Source organism: Mugil cephalus, chromosome 1, assembly GCF_022458985.1.
Source record: "Mugil cephalus isolate CIBA_MC_2020 chromosome 1, CIBA_Mcephalus_1.1, whole genome shotgun sequence".
In the NCBI taxonomy this organism is placed as follows: Eukaryota; Metazoa; Chordata; class Actinopteri; order Mugiliformes; family Mugilidae; genus Mugil; species Mugil cephalus.
The window spans coordinates 30,503,901-30,520,781 of record NC_061770.1 but is presented as its reverse complement, the minus strand read 5'-3'; positions in this window follow the sequence as shown (position 1 = coordinate 30,520,781).

The following is a 16,881-nucleotide window of genomic DNA, read 5'->3' as shown; positions in this document are numbered from 1 at the left end:
ATAGTCCCTGAAGATGCAGAGAAAATAGACAAATCAATAAATTGTTTGTTGTATCCTACACTTGATCAGGATGTTCTGCATATTTTCTATTGAATGTCATACCTGGTGATTAAATAATGTCAAAGACTTTAATGTACATGACCTTTTTCATTGTAAATAAAGTTTTAATCTAGAGAGGAGTCAGTACTCACACACTGCGATGCAGAAAGCTCTGACCTTCATGTTGTCTTGACGCTGACTGACTGAAAGAGTAAAGTGAGAAGTGATCTCTTCCTGTGTGACTGATGAGAAGCGGAAGTGATACAAATAGCCTCTGAGTTTTAGTTAAATATCAGTGGGTGGTGCAACGGGCAAGAACATTAACAGTGCACATTAAGAAGGCTTGAAGGAGTTTAAAAATACTTTGCCTATCATTTAAAGGGCCATACAATGACCTACATGTAATGATACTTATGTGGAGGTCAGGTTAGAGGAACGCAAGCAGACATTAATGTACTATTGGGAAGGCAGCTCCTAGTTCCTGGCACTAGTAGACTTTGATTTCATTTCAATGCATTTCAATGACCATAAATCACCATCAATCAGGTTTTATTTCTTCCTGGAAGACAATGGTTCCCCACTATCCTTCAGGTATTTAACCCTTTAAGACCTGAACATTCGTCTGCGCACAAAAAGAATCTTGTGGTATTGGAATTACCGCAATTCACCGACAGACAAAATTCAAAATGTGGTCGAATACTGGGAGGTTGTGCTTTCTGAAAAGGAAAGCTGCCATTACGGTAATGATGACGCACCGCTGCTGGCAGCTCCAGGTTGTGGAGCCCCAGCAATAGAGAGTTGTTTGGAGGAATTTGTTGGTAAAACAAAGTTAGTTATACCCTTGAGATGTCACAAAGGTCTTCCAGGCAAAGCACAACTTCCCAGTGTTCAGCTACACTTTGGATATTATCAGTAGTGCAAATCAACGTGAGTCACAGTAATTCAGAATAGGCATGCTTTAACGGATCGCTAGCGATCCATTCAGGTTTTACAGGTTTAATAATGCAACACTGGGCCATTCTTAACCCAGTTAGCAGTGGTTTCTTCTTCAATTTCCTCAGATGTTGACTCTGTTTGATGCATGCCATTTTTTACGGTTATTGACTCTGGAACGGAATTGACTATGGATAGGCAAAACTTTCTAATAGGACCTAGTGGTTCAGATAGAAATGGAAAGAGGCAGCAGGTTTGTGTGTGTGGCTGGCAGAAAGTAACAACAGTAAAGGGCCTCAGAATCCATCAAGGAAGGAAAAAATGCTTGGTAGAGGGAATGCAGGGAACGTGCATTGATAGCTACCTTTTAAGAACAATATCAAGTCAATCAATTCAATTCAATTCGGCCAGTGTGTTAGGTGAACTTAAAGGGACGATAGAGAATAAGTTGGAGAGGATGGGAGATATAATCTACGATTATGGTAAGGAAAGATTTGCCAGAAGCGGAAGAAACCAGAAGGAGAGGTAATTAGGTCTAGGCGTCAGCAGGAAATTGATAGACTTATACAGGAGAGGAGATTGCTTCAGAAGCAGTGGAAGAAGGCCACAGAGGAGGAGAAGAAAGGCATTAATTGCTTACAGGCTGGTGTGAAGGAATGACTGACAGCACTAAGAAGGTCGGAGACCATTAGGAAAAATAGGAGAAGGAAAGAGCAGGCCAGAATAGCATTCTATAGGGACCCATTTAGGTTTGTGAAGTCACTATTTAGTAAAGAGAAGAATGGCAGCCTGATGGTGCCAAAGCAGGAACCTGAGGAGTACTTGGTGGAGGTACATAAAGATAAGGAAAGGCTTAGGAAGATGGCACTCCCCTCTGATATTACACCAATTGGAGAAATATGCAATCAGTGTGATGTTAGCCCACCAAGGTGGAAAGAGGTTCAGGAGGCACGCAAAAGCATCTTCAGCCCCGGGACCTAATGGAGTCCCCTATCAGCTGTATAAAAGTGCACCAGATGTATTGAGATTTCTGTGGAAATTGATGAAGGTAGTTTGGTAGATACAGATCATCCCCAAGGCATGGCATAGAGCTGGGGCATTTTCATTCCCATAGAGAAGGACTCAGTAGAGATAAGTCAGTTTAGACCAATCAGTTTGCTTAATGTTGAGGGGAAGGTGTTCTTCAGTGTTGTGGCACAGAGGCTGTCTAGTTACTTGGAAGAAAATGGCTTGATTGATACTTTGGTGCAAAAGGCTGGAATCCCCAACTTTTCTGGATGCTTAGAGCACACCAGTATGATTTGGCACCAAATCCAGTTAGCAAATCGAGAAAGAGAGACCTGCCTATTTCTAGACCTGGCTAATGCGTTTGGTCCAGTTCCTCACAGTTTGTTATGGGAATCTTTTGATTTTTTTTAGAGTTCCAGGCAGTATTAAAGGCCTAGTCAAAGCATACTTAGCAGATATACAGCTCTGCTTTACTGCAGCAGAGTGTACTACAGCATGGCAGCAGCTGGAGGTAGGCATCAAGGCAGGGTGTACAATCTCTCCACTAGCCTTTACAATGGCAATGGAGGTGATTATTAGGGCCTCAAAATGGGTGGTAGGTGGAGAAAAGTCTCCCCCCAATTAGGGCCTACATGGATAACATGATGACTGTGATGTCTACTGCTCCATGTACTAGCAGACTGCTGGATAAGTTACACAGCAACTTGCAGTGGGCTAGGATGAAGGTGAAGCTGAGTAAGTCTAGGAGTATCTCAGTTGTTAAACGAAAGGTAGTAGATAAGAAATTTGTTATAAATGAGGAGGTGATTCCCACAGTGATAGAGAAGCCAGTGAAGAGTCTGGGTTGGTGGTATGACGCAAGTCTCAGCGATGGAGCAGAGTTTGAGAGATTGAGACAAGATATATTCCAAGGCATTTCAAGCATAGACCGGTCAGGGCTCCCGGGAAAGCTGAGATTATGGAGCATGCAATTTGGGTTATTGCCACGACTAATGTGGCCACTAACAGTGTACGAGGCTCCTCTGACAGAGGTTGAGAAGCTTGAAAAGATGATTAACTCATCAATTAGGAGATGGCTTGGTGTCGAACGCTGCTTAAGCAGTGCAGCCTTGTATGGGAAAGGCAAACTGGAGCTCCCAGTAACTAGTATAATGGAGGAGTTTAAGTGTGCTAAGGCTAGACTGGAAATGACGTCTTACTCAGTCAAAAGATCCAGTAGTCAGGTGGACAGCCCCCACGGTCAAAACAGGGAGGAAGTGGAACCCAAAAGAAGGGGTTCAGGAGGCGCAGACTGCCCTCAGGCTCAGGGATATCATGGGGCATGTGCAGCAAGGGCGTGGAGGCCTGGGACTGTGTGCAAGAAAAATCTCTGTGGAGCAAGGCGTCCGCAGCGGAAAAGAGGAAGATGGTAGTGGAGGAAATTTGTAGGCAAGACGAAGTAATGAGGTGCACGAAGACAGTGGGTGAACTGGGAGAGTGTAGAGAAAAGGAAGGTGTCGTGGAGAGAGCTGTGGAGCATGGAGGCTAGTAGGATTAGATTTATGATAGGGGCAGTTTATGATGTGCTGCCATCTCCCCAGAACCTAAACCAGTGGTTAGGGGAGGATGCTGCCTGCCCACTTTGTTCTTGTGCAGGTACGCTCAGCCACATTTTGTCTGGTTGTAGGGTTAGTCTCTCCCAAGGTAGATACACCTGGCACCACAACCAGGTTCTGAAATGCTTAGCAGCTGCAATTGAGGAAAAACGGATTGAAGCAAATTCCTCAGTTGCTAGAAAGGAGAATAAGCATATCATGTTTGTTCAGGAGGGAGATAAAGCCAGATCAGGGAGGCGCAGGCATAATGTAGGGCAGCTATGTGTGGTCGGAGCCTGGGAGCTGAGGACCTACCTAGATGGTGCCCTGAGAATTCCACAACAGATAGCCATGACCCTTAAAAGACCGGACGTGCTGTTGTTGTCTGAGAAAGAAATTATAGTGTATTTTGTGGAGTTAACTGTCTCATGGGAAGACAGAGTTGAGGAGGCGAATGAGCGCAAGAGAGACAGATACACAGAGTTGGTATCGGAAGCGGAACAACGAGGCTGGACCGCCCATGTGCGCCCAGTGGAGGTTGGCTGCCGTGGATTTGTGGTGAAATCCTCTATTGCTCTCCTGTGTGAGTTGATCATTCGCGGAAAAGAACAGAGGGTTGCCGTAAAGAATATATCCCTGGCAGTGGAGCGAGTGAGCCAGTGGTTGTGGCTACAGAGGAAGCATGCTAACTGGGGAGCATGCTAAAGGTAAGGCTACCTATGTGCTAACAATAGGTAGCAGTTGTAGTTAGATTAATCGTATCTGTCGGTTGAAAGGCACATGGTGCCGCGGTGGCTGCATTGAGGGGGGTGACTGCGGGACGCTGGAGCTCACTGTTAAGCCTTCTTGAGGTGTCGTGGGCCTAACTTAATGAAACATCAGTGAAGGGAGGTGCCCACTTGAAAACCCTAATGATGTGCGTCACACTGCCTAATGTGGCAAGCCAGGCTTGTTTGCTGTTTTTTTTTTTTTTTGTGTGTAACTTCTGATCTTAGCAGAGGAGAGGAATGTTGTTTGAAGCATACTTGCATGCCCTCATTTTTTACTTACTATTGGTGGTAAGGCTAATTAGCTGGTGCTTTCGAGTGTTTCGTTTCCGTGGCTACACTAATTGTACCTCGTTTCTGACTTAGGCAGAAGGATGAGATGTCCTGGTCTCAGTGTAGGTGCATTCCCATCATCTCTATTACCTACTGCTGGTGTCTAGGCTAATTAGCTGGTGTTTTTTATTTCTGTGGCTAGGCTAATTTTATCTCGTTTCTGACATAGTGAGTAGCTGACCACTGGTCTGCTGGTTGGTTGTCCAGTTGGACCTGGCTTCTAAGGGAGTTTTGCCTTAGATCATGGCACAAGGGATTGTAACATCTCGTCCTGTGTATTAATGAATATTTGGCTATTCTCAAAAAGACTAAAGTTAAGACTGACCCGGCAATCGATCCGGGACTTTATCAGCTCGGCTTGGCAGATTTCCCGCGGAGCTTCTCCACTTGAGGACTCCATCTTTATAGAAATCAACGGTGATGTTGGAGGAAGATTTTTTGGTTCTACAGCTCAGAGTCACATTTTCTCCCTCCATCACAGGAAGAGCAGGACTCTCCAGGATCACAGAACCATCTGAAGAACACAATCATATTTAATTTATCTCGAAATCAAGTTGAGATAATCACAAAATACCACTGCCTCACTGCAAACATACAAGTGCCATTGATGTTGATGATGTTTTTTCTCTCGACTCCTTCCTCACACCAGTACTTTCCAGAGTTATGTCAATAAACACTTCTAATTGTGCAGGTCGGTCCTGTTGATGTTCTGTTACTAGTGATGCAACTTGAGGGCTTCGCCCCAATCGATACATGTTCAACATCACAGTAAAAGACTCCATCACAGTAAAAAGTGACCGACTCGTATTCATTGTTACGTCCACCTGGTAAAACCAGGTGTCAGACAACACGACAACCAGTAAACAAACAAGTCTTGTGGAAATGAGCAAGCGTGATTTATTGTAACAAAGGAAAACACGCTAAGGTGAGGGAGGATGGGACAAAGAGGTTGTGCCAAACAAAATGAAAGTAATATAACAAAAGACGGCCTATCTGAGCTACCTCTGGAAAAAGAAAATCAACAAAAATGCCTAACTGGCTTGTCTACCAAGAGACTTTTCCCAAAACAATACAGCAGTGGCAAAACCCATAAACCTAGTGGAATAACAATAATCACCTACGTGAGTGCACAAAATGTACAGGGTACCCTGTCTTACCTAGTCCCAAAAACCTCCCAGACAAACCTGAACAAGTCGCTGCAAGAGCACTAAGAGACAAAGACAGCAAAATAATGTGCAGCCAAATCAAGAGGCAGGAGAAAAGAGGCTGAAGGCCTGAGACATCCTCCATCTTAAGGTTTCTCCAATAGGTAATCATCCAATAGCCTGTCTACACAGGTGAGCAGCATCTCTGCAGCCATTACCTGAAGAAATAACACAGGAAAGGGGAGGGGAGACACAAACATACAGAGTACCTGGCTGCATGGCACGTAACATCATGAACTGCAGTCTGTTTGGAGAGATACGAAGAAAAGCTGCATCTGAGACAAAGAAAGACAGAGAAGTTCAGTTTAAAGACATTTATTATAACTGATGGACAACATTAACAATATTTATCAATTCAGAAAGTCAAGCTAGATAAAGCTCAGTCGAGGCTCCTTTAGCTGCCGAGCCACTCTTGTCTGGGTTGTTGAAACACGTCGACCCAGTTTTCGCATGATTCGAAAGGTTTCTCTGTATTGGTTCCTCTCACCTCAAAGACATGTCGTAGTCTGGATTCTAATTGGCCAGTGTGAGGAATCTCTATTATACTTAGCTGCAAGATCCCAGTCAGGGTTACCCTGTGTACCTCCGCCAATGACAGCTGAAGGCTCACAACCCTACCCTATGACGTAAAGATGAGATGATCATCATCTGCCTTCTGAGTTGCTATGAATTCCTGTACAGAATCATGAACTATGAAATGATCACTTACTATATGTCGTAACGCATACCACAAGCAAGGCAGATCATGATGAATGGGCAAGGGCATGGGCATTTCAGCTAGCTGTCACATATGAGCATTAGTGCTCAGATAGCATCATCAGCGGCCTCCGCATCATGATTATGTGATAGGCTGGCATTATCAAGTAGATTCGAAGACTCATCTGATAGATTTTCCAATGGTCCATTATGTCCCTGCCCAGCTAAATCGCTCATTGCTAAGGTTGACAAAACAGGTACTCATTTTTTCAGCTGATGAAGGGTTTTGCAATGGTACTTTGGATCCTCTATCAACAACAATGTTACTTTCATTTATTTTTAATTGCTTATTGTTAACCACCTCACATTATTTATTTAGCTCATAACTTCATCGGTGTTTTACAGGTTGTTTCTTACCATATTGGTCTTGATATTAGATTTTCCACAACCTCTCTTTGTTACTGGTAGAGGCTGCATTGACATAATATCTGCTTTTGTATGTGTGTATGTTCTGTGTTTTTGTTCCTTTTTTTAATTTACAGTCACACTTGTTGTAAATTTTGAATTCTGTGTATCTTTTCTCTTGCTCTATACATATGGTACAGCTCTTCGCTCGTACCTAATCGCGCCTTTGGATTTGTAAGGAACTGTATTTCTAAAATAATATTTACTCTATTCTGAAGATTTTCCAAGATGTACAGCAGTCCTCTTGCCTCAAGTACGTCTACATAAGTACAATGGTATGATCAATCAAGTTAGCTGGATAATAACTTACAATACTTATTAAGACACTTTTAACCAAGTACTTTAATTATTTGTTTATTAATATGCCTCACTAATTATTTTCGTCTCCTACTCTGCTCTTTCCATGTTTTTTACATATTGGTCTTGATATTATTTTCCACAATCCATCTCTCTTCTGTTACTGGAAGCAGGCCTGCCATTGTACATAATATGCTGTTTTGTTTGTTTTTTGTTTCTTGTTTTTTTTTGTCCACTTTTGTAATTTTTATTCTTTTGTTATCTTATTCTCTTGCTCTTATACTATGTACCGCTCTTCGCTCTCCTAATCGCCCTTTGGGGATAAATGACGTTTTTTCTGATTCTGATTCTGATTGGGGACCTTCTGGGAAGTTCTGTAGGCTCATCGGTGCTACAGCCAGCCTCTCCTCAGGGTTACATCCCCAATACAATGGTCAGATGGAGCAATACAAAAGGAGCTGGAAAAAGGGCTACACTGTGTGGTGTCACAGAACCCTTCCCTTTGAACCAAAAACTTGGTATTGATAGAATATGCTCACAATTCTCTCCCTGTCTCTGCCATAGACCTCTCTCCTTTCCAGTGTGTTTATGGCTTTCAATTCCCATTGTTTCCTGAACAAGAGGATGGTGATACTGTTCTGTCTGCTCAGGCTTGGTGCGTTGCTGCTACCATCAAGTCCGAACAGCTCTCCTTCACAGCTCCAGGCTTTACAAGCAAGTTGCTGATAAGTGTCTTTCTCAAGCACCTCACTACATGGAGGTTTAGCTTCCCACTCATCATCTTTCTCTGAGAGTGAAGTCACACGAGCTGATTCCCAAGTCCTGTTCTCTACGGTGGTCAACCCTTATTGCAGTCCAGCTCAAGCTCCCCAAGACAATGAAGGTCTGTCCTACCTTCTAAGTTTCAAGGATTGATCCTTTTCTAACCAGTCCGGTGTCACAATCTGTTACTCAAGTTTTCTTGTGAGCTTCCTGTTTTACTTTGGAAGCCTAGTCTTCTAAGCGTTTTGGTCAGTTTTACTTCCCCTGTTTTGTTCCTGTTTACATGTGTATTAAAGCCTGCCCCACTGTGTATTCCTTGACAGATTGTCTTTGTACCTCCATGTCTTTGCATTCCAGCATTACTCTTTTTTTGTCCAAAGTGTATGACCAGTGTAGTTTGTTTTCGTTTGCCTGACTCCAGCCATTATGTGTACAACCTCCATGTTTCCCTTTGGATTAAATGTTTTGTATTCTGGACTTTGTACCTCTGTCTTTCCTGCCCCTTTTTGCATCAGCCTTTGCAAACAGGGTCAAATTGATGAAAACTATCATTTATTTTAATAATTTTCTCTTCTCTTTTTCATTATACCTTTTTTTTTTTTTTTTTTTTACATGTATTTCTGCATTACCCATCTGTTGTGCAAAAACCATTTAAAATTACTCTAAAAGGAAAAATTGGAAAGAAAACTACAAAATTCCCTCTGGGAAATTTTGGAAGGGCTACGGGGGGCTACTGCTGGGGATACCGTCCCTGTCAACATGGGCGTTAGCACACTTTTCCTACATTTAGCACAATTAGCTTATGGTTAGCACAGTTAGCTTACAGTTAGCACAGTTAACCCACAGTTAGCACACTTAACTCACATTTGCCACAATTACCTTACGGTTAGCATAGTTAACCTACATTTAGCACAATTAGCCTACATTTAGTAAAGTCAACCCACATGTCGCACAGTTAACCCACATGTCGTGCAGTTGTCACACTTAACCCACATTTAGCACAGTTTGCAAATGGTTAGCACAGTTAGCTTATGTTTAGCACAGTTAGCCTGTGTGTGAGAGAGTAATGCAGGCATATGCGCGCATGTCTGTGCAATCTACTACTCTTTCTGTGTGTAAATGTAACATAAAGTTACCTATGTGTTTGTGTGTGCATGTGTGTGGCACGCTTGCCTGTGTGGTTGGGAAAATGTGTGTGTTGGTGTGTATTGCTGTAACAAAAGAGGATGCGTAATGTGTTGTGTATTGTTTTAATAAAAGAGGAGTCCCTGATTAGCCTCCCAGCGAGAAGGTCCGGGTTCGAGTCCAACTCGGGCCTTTCTGGGTGATGTTTACATGTTCTCCCTGTGTTCACATGGGTTCTCTCCGCGTATTCCGGCATCCTCCCACCTCCAAAGACATGCTCGTTAGGCTAATTGGTGACTCTAAATTGACCCTAGGTGTGCATGTGAGTGCAAATGGTTGTATGTTTCAGTGTTAGCCCTGCGATAGGCTGGTGACTTCTTCAGGGTGTACCCCGCCTCTCGCCTGATGCCAGCTGGGATAGGCTCCAGCAAACCCTGCGACCCTAGTGCAGGATTAAGCGGTACGGAAGATGGGATGAGTCCCTGATTAATGAAATGGTCTCAGCTGTGGCCCAGGCCTGTGGCTCAGGGGTTTCCATGGCGATGCCATGGCGTTGCCATGGCAACTCAAGGTAGTCGTCAATGATGACAGAAGCGCGCAGAGCCGGGACACAGAGAAGAGGTGGATTTTATTTCCTTTTCACTGGTCTCACATTTCGGCTTACTGTGATGAAACGGTAGCTCCTATCAGAAAGACAAGCAGACCGTTGGCATGCAAGACCTTCCTGGTCCTTTTATATGTTTCTTGTCTTTCTAGAGTAAATATTTTGGATACACGTACAAGATAAAAAGAGAGGTCCCTTTTGTTTTTCTGGCCAAAAATTTACATTAAAGTCAATGGAGAGCAGACCCGGAATTGACCACAAACAAAGGCTCACAGTTTAAATTCTTTTCCTATCACTGCTTTGCCGAACACATTGTGAAAGACAGAACAAGTTTGTCTACAACTGTGGGAAAAACTATGTGTGTAATAGTGTAAATTGTGGCCGGGACGAGTGTGGAAAGAGAAAAGTTTCATGCAATTTCACACACGTACCTTCACTCGACAGAAATTTTCAGGATCATTGAACAGTGATTGATCAAAAACCATAAGACGTATCAAAACAAGGATTTATACACCAATACACAAGGCTCGTGTCTACATTTTAAAGTTCAAATGAAGTCTCTAGGTGAAAGTATGCCTGAGCAGTAGACCTTTGAAAAACAGTTTTATTTTTCCACCCGTCCCATTCATTTTCAATGGAAAATTTGTAATAGTAATAGGACATCGATCCCAATCAAGCCATATGTTTTGATATATAACTCGTCCTACAGCTCGAAGAGGGACGAAAAAAGGAAGGAAGAGGAAAAATAAGAGGAAACACGAGGTACAACAATAGGGCCTTGGGGCTTTGCCCCGTAGCCCTAATAAATACCATTACAATAAAGAGTAGCATGTTAATACATTTCTAAGTTAATTTTTCCTTTATATTTTACCAAAATTGCAAACAGATGAAAACATTAGATTGTTATGACACACTGTCAGAGTTCACACGTTTCTACAAACCAACATCAATTAATAGAAACGCTCAGACGTCGTGGTTATTTTGAACATCATATATCCGCCTAGTTATAGCCAGGCCGAAAAGTTTAAAAACCACATTTGGAGACACGTCACACAAGTTTCTCTGCAAGACGCTCATTTACATGATACAGTCCCAGTGTCTAAACCTGGTACTAGAGCATAGAAAGCAGCTTGACTGCAGCAAGCTTAATAAAATGTGAGAGTAGACATGATAAAATATTATTAACTTCACAATCTCAACTACTAAACTAGCTTTTGTCCACTAGTTGGTTGTCATCCAGGCCATCTTTTTCTTTAATATAACGGAGAACCGTCTTTTCTGTTGAAGATGAGTCATGTTTTATACGTCTGTCTTTTACACAGTGAAGACATCCAAGCAGCAGCAGCAACAGCGCCACCATGATGATGGTGAACACAGTCCTTAGGATGGAGTAAATGTGACAGCTGTGATCTGGGGAGGGACCGTGTTCTGTGAGACTTTCTGCAGCGAGAAAAGACATTATGAGACATGGTGGTTATTAAAGTGGTTGTGTCTAAATAGAAGTAAAAGAAACAAAGAGCAATCTATTTCATCTATCAAAGTATCCTAGTCTCCAACAGGATGGTTCCCAGGTCATTTGTTTCGTGATTTAACAACTAGACAGCGTAGTTCAGATTAAGTCTTCTTACCATTACACTTGCAGGAGGAGGTAAGATTGATCTCTTCATGAAAGTATGTGGTGTATGGTGGTGTAGTTGAAGACAGGAAAGCTATATTAAAAAACATAATTACAGAAACTTACATCACATGTATGGACTTTATTCAACTTAAAAACTTAAAATTGACATTTCTTACCTTCAACAGCCAGCCAACTCTGTGATGATTCTCCAACTCCAGAGATGTGACATTTGTAGAATCCTTGATCAGACATTGAGACTGTTTTGATGTTCAGAGTTCCTGTGGTGCTTGGCCATTTGAGGACTCCATCCTTATAAAAATCAACCTGGATGTTGGAGGAAGATATTTTGGTTCTGCAGCTCAGAGTCACATCTTCTCTCTCCATCACAGGAAGAGCAGGACTCTCCAGGATCACAGAACCATCTGAAGAACACAGTCATATTTAATTTATCTTGAAATCATATTGAGATAATCACAAAATAACAGTCTCACTGCAAACATACAAGCGACATTGATGTTGATGATGTTTCTTCTCTCCCTTCCTTCCTGACACCAGTACTTTCCAGAGTCATCTCGAAATACACTTTCAATGGTGCAGTTAGGTCCTCTAAATGTTTTGTCCTCAGTGGTGCAACATGGGGGGTTCCTCCCTTTGGATGTACTTTCAACCTGACAGTAAAAAACTCCGTCACAGTAAAAAGTGACCGACTCATATTCAAAGAACTGCAGTCTGTTTGGAGAGATACAAAGAAAAGCTGCATCTGAGACAAAGAAAAACAGAGAAATTCAGTTTAGACATTTACTCCATAGTAATATAAAAGTAATAGAGGAACTGCTGTGATGATTAAACACAACAATCTTAAGATATCCTGTCTGTTTTCGACAACTATCTATCAAAAATTATACTCACCGACTTCCTGATCCTGTGCACACAGCAAGATCATCAAAGTCACTGAAAATGCAAAGAAAATAGATAAATCAACAACTGTTTTGTCGTATCCTACAGCTGCTCACGATGTTTAGTATATTTTATATTGAATGTCATACCTGGCGACAAATAATACCTCAGCCAAAACCATTAAAATGAAATCCACCCACTGAAGAATGTTCAAAGACTTTAATGTGTATGAGCTTTTTCATGTAAATAAAGTAAGCTTTAATCTGTAAAGGAGCCTGTACTCACACAGTGCGATGCAGAAAGCTTTGACCTCCATGTTGTCTTGATGCTGACTGACTGAAGTGTAAAGTGAGAAGCGATCTCTTCCTGTGTGACTGTTGAGAAGCGGAGGTGATACAACGAGGGGCTGTGTTTTACTTAAATATCAGTGGGTGGTGCAAAGGACAAAGGCAGAGTGAATCTTCAAGTCAACTTCAAAAGAGTGCACATAAAGAAGACTTAAATAAGTTTAAAAACACAGTAAGTGTCTTTTAAAGGGCCAAGCAATGACCTACATATAATCATACCTGTATGGAGGTTAGGTTAAAGGAACGCAAACAGATATTAATGTACTATCAGGAAGACAGCTGCTGATGCCTGGCCCCAGTAGACCTTGATGGCTTCTTTTCTTTTGCTTAGCCTCACTAATTAGTGATTTGCTATTCACCACAGTGTACATGTGAAAATGCTCTGACTTTCGCTATTAAACATAGCCCTGAGTTCTAGAAATGTTTTTTTTTTTTTTTTTTTTTTTTTTTTCGATTTGATTTGACCAAACATTTCAGTGATCACAAATCACCATCAATCAGGATTTATTTCTTCCTGGAAGACGTTGGTTCCCCACTGTCCTTCAGATATTTCACAATGCAACATTGGACCGTTCTTAATCCAATTAGCAGTGGTTTCTTCTTCCATCTCCTTAGATGTTTACTCTGTTTGATGCATGCCAATGATTTGACCCTTCTCAAAAAGGCTAAATTCAAAACTGACCCAAGAATTGATCCAGGATTTTCTCAGTGCCGCTAGGTGAACAGGAATGCCACCTCGACCTAGGTTTTTCGCTCTGATGTTGATGAATCTGCCATTGTGATTTAGCCACTTCATGGCCTGACAAACTGTATCAAAACAGAGCAACGTTTTGGTCTACTCCCATAAAGATCCATCTCTGAAGGGCGGAGAGTTTTGTGAATTTTTTTTTCAGTCAAGCAAATATAATGTGTTGTTATACAATCATTGTCCACTGCATCAGTGTCTACTGCAGTACATAGATGAATTAGCCGTATGTCAGGTATGGGAACTTCATGTCTGACTATGTTTATATACATCGATATCTCACAAGGTAAGACCGTGAGATCATCTGCAGAGATGTTTTGGCTGTCACTTTCTTTCTGCTTTGGCCAGAATCTTGACTTGGCACAGAAAGTCTTGAGATCTGTTTGTGTCTCTTTGACCCTTGTCCTTATGGCATAGCCACGTCAAGTGAGATAAGTATTCATGGTTGAAATAGGTCCATTCAAGGTTCCCTTGGACTGTTCTCCCTTCACTTTGTGTGTCTACAGTTAGGGGGAAAGAGTTAATCTTGTTGATGACCTCTTTCCATATGGACTCTGTGAACTCAGATGTAACCCTGACACCTGTCCCCACCAGTGACGTGACGTGACATGCTACTGTAAATGTTGTAGTTGAAAAACTCCATCAGATGCTCAAAGGACATCAGCGCCATCATGGTTGTGCCAGAGGATGTGGATGAATCACAGGAACTTGACACTGTCTATAGCAAAGCAACACTTGTTGTTAAGCGTAAGGCCCTCTGCCTGGAGCTGCTCCATCACCCGGTGCAGTCTGTGGTTATGTTGTTCGTGTGTTAAGACGAGGATGTCACCAGCATGACATATATTCCCTTGCAACCCTGTCAGCATCTGTGTCAGCAGCTTTTGAAAACAGTCTCTTGTTGCAATATCTCCGGAAAGGGGTGATAAATGCAGTCAACGGGACTGATTCTGGATGTAGGGATATTCACCAGAGCCTGGCCATGGCATCCAGCTTTTGCCCCTGTAAGCTTGCCCAGGGTTTCATCGACAGCCGGTGAGATGTATTCATTATGTTGAGTCATATCAGAGCAAATCCTGATATTTTCTCTGGTCTTTGGTGACACAACCATACCTGTGCACCAATCTATAGACTCTTTGGTGGGCTTAATGACCCCCATTTTCTTCATGCTCTGGAGCTCCTCTTTGACCTTGTTGAGTAATGGAAGAGAAACATGTCATTGCAGTGACAATGTGTTGAGCTTAACATCCTCCTTCAGCATTGAGTTTTATTCTGTATTCCCCTTTGAGGCAGTCTAGTCCTGTGATATTTTTGTTGGCTTCCAGCTCTGTAACACTGTCAACTAGATGCAGTAGGTTCCAATCTAAGATTGCTGGAAAACCTAGCAGAGGAGTAGCTAGTTTCTCTACCACATACACTATTTGTGTGGCTGTCCTGTCCTTATATACCATGACTTCATCAAACTGAACTCTTACCTTTAGAAGTTAATTTCTGGGCTCACACAGTGGTACTGTTGCTTTGGTGAGTGAGCCATGACTTTGTTTTGTTGAACGTGATGTCTTGACCATTCACTTTCAGTGCCTTTTCCCACTTTTCGTGTTTCTTTCCTGTGTAAACCACTTCCAAGAACAACATGTACTGTTTGTCCTCCTTTGGAACTCCACTTACTCTGCCTGATTTACAAACTGCTGTAAAGTGTCCCTTTTTTCAACATTTTCTGCATTCTGCTTCCTGTGCAGCACAGTTGTTCCAGGAGAGTGCTGGTCCTTTTCTTCATTGTCGACAGCTTTTCTGTCCTGTCTGGAAATCTTTTTGCCCCTTTGTCTTCCCTGTTTGGTGTTCTCTTTGTGACAGAAAGCAAAGTCTATGTTTGCTTTCTGTCCTGTAGTATTTGTCTGAAATATTTGTCTTTCCCGGTCCACACCCGAGAGGGGGATGAGTGGATAACATCCTTCAACACACACACGGGGCACTACGAACACCTGGTCATGGGCTTGGAAGACATTGTCTATTTGCCTGACCCTGAAAAACAGTATGTCATGGAGGTGCCTCAGACATCAGCATGGGGGCCAGAAGCTCCAGATGACATTGGGAACTGTGAGCTACTTGGTGTCAAACTGGCACTGGAGGAGGGGCGCCACTGGTTGGAGGGGACCAAGCTGCTGTTCCAAGCAGTCCAACTTCACTCTCTCCTACCACCTGAGGAATCAGAACATGAAACCCAAGGCCCTGTCTGGCCAGTTTCTGAAGGAGGGGGAGGAGTCAGACTCAGGTTCAGACACCATCCTGCCTTCCACCCGCCTGGTTGCTGCCTTTACCTGGGGAGTGGAGGAGAGAGTTAAGGCTGCCTTGGAGAATCAAGCTGGGCCCATTGCTTGCCATGGAGGTGGCCCTCCGCTGCATGGTCTCCAAACACCCCTCATCCCAATCACAGCAGTTGTTATTGGTAGAATACACCTACAACACCATGTCCAGCTCTTCCACTGGCCTCTCACCCTTCCAGTGTGCCCATGGGTACCAGACTCCTCTATTTCCTGCCCTGGAGAAGTATGTCTCCTGCGCCTCTGTCTAGGCCTTCATTCGCCTGTGTTGCCACACTTAAGTCCATAGTAGGTCCACTCTTCTACAGTCTGGAAAGTGCTACACGTTGACTGCTAATCACAGATGCACCAAGACACCCATCTATAAGGTCGGCCAAAAGGTATGGTTGTCAACCCGAGACCTCCCACTGAGGGGGGACTCCAAGAAGATGGCACCCAGATTCATCGGCCTATTTGAGATTCAGAAGATTGTCAACCCAACAGCAGTCTGGCTCAAGCTTCCCCATTCCATGAGGGTCCGTCGCACATTCTACATCTCCGAGGTCAAACCAGCTTGGGAGAACCCACCAGTTCTGCCCCACCTCCATGACACATCAACGGGGACCCAGTCTGTGCGACATCTCCGCCACTCCCAGTGTGGGGGGCGGGGCCTCTAGTATCTGGCCTACTGAGAGGGGGACAGCCGGAAGAGAGATCATGGCTACCCGCCAGTTACATTCTTGACTCCCACCTGTTTACTGACCTGACCAGCCCACCAAGTTAACCACCACGTCCAGGTATCCCCGCCATAGCACCCCCGCTGGTACCATCCCTGCGTGACCAGTTGTAGAGGACCCCCTTTCCTACTTGGATGACTCCTCCTCTGACAATGAAAGGTTGTCAGAGGATGAGACTCTCTACCAAGATTCTCCATCACTTTTTTATTGTCTGATCACCTGTTGCCGACTCCACCTGTTTTGGACCTGCCACCTGCCTGCTCTGTTCTGGTTTTTCCACTTTGCCTTTGTTACACATGACTTTGGACCTCCTGCCTGCCTGCCTGCCTGCCTGACCATGCTTACCACCTGCCCCCCATTGGTAACTTTGACTCTCTGGACTCTGTTAGTGTGAAGTTTTGCTCTCTGCTCATTTCAAGAATCTCAGAGACC